Below are 2,838 nucleotides of genomic sequence, written 5' to 3' on the forward strand. Positions count from 1 at the left end.
TTGGCCAAATCGTGTCAACTGAGCCAGTAAAGATGGCTGTGGTTCGATTCCCCGAGGTCCGGTGCCGATCACGAACCCAATCACCCGGGCTCCGGTTGTTTGGCAGGGGGCTGGCAGGGCGATGGTGTTGAAGTTCTTGGAGACGGCGGTCGAATTGACGAACTCGAGGCGTTGGGGTTGGTTAAGTGAAACGAAGAGTTTATATACAGCAATTTACAGTAGGAAAACTGGGTACATGAGTAATAAAAAGAAAACCTTCAAATTTCAGCTAGACGCTACCTCCAAGTGCGCACAAATCACTTGAGCTTCTCAACTTCGTCTAACTCTTCTATGTAAGGAGCGTACACGAACCACTCGAGAAACGACGGCCGAGACTCTGTCTCGCCGCAGGATCCGTCTAGTTGCCCGTTACGGCGCTGCACCCTAAACTTCCGACGTGATCTTAACCTAACGGGCTCACAAATCCCAACCTAGCTTTAACGGTCGAGACTCCTTGTCCCGCCGGGAACTGCCCAGCTCAGCGCTCAGACAAGAACGATTTCCAGCGGCCAAGTTCGGCCTTATAACAACTCGACATAACACTCTTTCAGGAATGCCCCTGTAGCCTTCGTACACGCGCAAGGGAGTGCCCAAAGCCACGTAGACAGCTGTCACTGTGCGCGCAACGGAATATTCAATGAGGCGCCTCCATCTTTGGGTCAACGGCACGCTCGCGGACAAGCAAGTGCGCTCTACCCTTCGAGGTGAGAGCGAAAAGCGGCGACAGTGAACTGTGCCGACCGGGGCGCGTTAACAATGGCATCTCGCTCGGCGCGCGCTTCGAAGCCGGTAATTCACCTCCTCCCCACGTCACGTGGACGATTCTTGGAACCCGGCGGCGCCGTCTGCGTTCTCAATGGGGGATTATCCCCGTGGTATCGGGTGGGCCAAACAATCCGTCTCCATTGCGCGCCGTGACGAATTATCGTCGGCTTCGGCGTAGAGTCCTCGGTGTTGAGCGCCCAGACAGAGTGGCGGGTTCTCACGCGCAGCACGGGTGCCTGTCCGCTTATCTCATAAGTGGACCTTTCAGCTGCTGAATGTAAATTTTGCTCAGATGTAGGTTCACTTCGTCATATATACGGTGTGTGCGACTTTATTTCTAGGAACCCTCGTCTCTTTCCGTCAACTACCAAACACGAGGAATGAGAGATGCTGCCATCGGGCCCCTCTATCTCTACCCAGCTACAGCTGGAGGACAGAGTACAGACGGCGTGAGAAAAGAGGCACCTTTTCTGGCAGTCTTGGTGCCATAGGGAGCTTAAGAGGGTTTAACGCTGGTTGACCACTCTCGAAATGTCGTAGACACTTGAGTCACGGCGCGGTGATTAAAACGAAGGTCTCCTTCACCCCGAGAAGTCAGAGTGGCGCTGGCTACCACTCCCAAGCACAGGAAAAAATTACATTGACATAAATACCCCAGAAAGCGGAGGGGGGGGAGAAATCGCCCCGCCGGTAGCGTAGTGGTTATCGCACCAGACCGATATTCTGGAGGTCGTGGGTTCAGATCCCACCTGGCGGGCATTTTTTCTTCCCTTTCTTTCTTTCTTTCTAAATTCTTTACCTTTTTCAATGACCTACCACAACCTCCCCTTTGCTTTCCGAGGTTTTCTTGGCTGCCAACCCTTATTTCTGTGTTTTTTCTACGAGCCCCTCATTTCCTATTCTGATTCGCTGTATATATATATATATATATATATATATATATATATATATATGTATGTATATAGTCTGGCGGTGTATCCAGCGACGCCTGGGTGGCCACAATACTAATGACAATAATGGGTAACACAAATGAAATCTTGTTACCATTAGGTACTTCACCTAAGGCAGACCGTTGGAAACTCCCACCTGCTATCAATACATAGGCTCCTACCGAAAGCGTTGGGTATTATCAAATGGCTCGAACTAGTGTTGGATAGGAACCATTCCAAAATAAATTGTACCAAGAGGGTGCACTAAAACTGCCACTTATTCATAGGAAGTGTTGTATCCGTTGATATGGGAAATACTCATCTGTCACAGTTCCATGCCAAGTTACATGGTATCCTACGGGAGGGGCGTGGTTACAGAAATTACGAACAGATGGCGAGCGCTATTCGATCGTTGGTCAATTAAACTGAATTCCACGTCCAGAGCAGTAGGATAAAATACAGAAAGTACCTTTTTTAGAAAGCTGTATGGGCAGTACTGGCCTGCAAAAAATATTTGGAGGAATGTATAAACGCACGCAGATTTCACGAAATCTTAATGGTCCGTATTAGCTGGGTGTTAAAAAAACGTTGCAGAACAATATTTAAATACCTGAGTAAGTTATCGATACGAACAAAAACAAGCAGAATAACTCCAATGGCCGAAAACTATAACTAACAAAAATGTCTCCATCGTGCCATTTGTAAAAAATTCAGCAATATTGAGCCTGGAAGCATAATCACAATTTGTTCATGAATATTAAAAGCCGTTTGAATCATTACCTTCTCTAGACATTGACATGACCTGTTTGAACTATTCGGCTCATCAGGCTTGTCATTTCGAAACATTTATTTCACCCTTTTATGGCGTCGCCAGGCGATATCAATACAATAGGATTTGTGCATTTGTACGGTAGCTTTTTTAAGCAAAAAATCAATGTGATAAATTGTTCAGTGAAATATTCAATAAATGATATTTCAGATCACTCTTTGTTCCGAAATGTAAATCTCACAAGTAGTGTTGGTTAATGCACAACCATAAAACTACCATTTAGATATTCCTAAGGGCATTTATATAGGAACACGTTTTATTGGGCTTTTTGAGCAA

The 2,838-nt window shown here is 46.7% G+C and overlaps 1 non-coding gene across 1 annotated transcript; it reads left to right on the forward strand.

Moving 5' to 3' along the window:
- Positions 1-1,488: 1,488 nt before the first annotated feature.
- On the forward strand, positions 1,489-1,561 carry Trnai-gau (transfer RNA isoleucine (anticodon GAU)). Its single transcript has one exon. It is a non-coding gene; the product is annotated as a tRNA-Ile (tRNA).
- Positions 1,562-2,838: the final 1,277 nt, after the last annotated feature.

This window comes from Haemaphysalis longicornis, unplaced genomic scaffold, assembly GCF_048455015.1.
Source record: "Haemaphysalis longicornis isolate Haplotype H1 unplaced genomic scaffold, Haemaphysalis longicornis Haplotype H1 scaffold_11, whole genome shotgun sequence".
NCBI lineage: Eukaryota > Metazoa > Arthropoda > Arachnida > Ixodida > Ixodidae > Haemaphysalis > Haemaphysalis longicornis.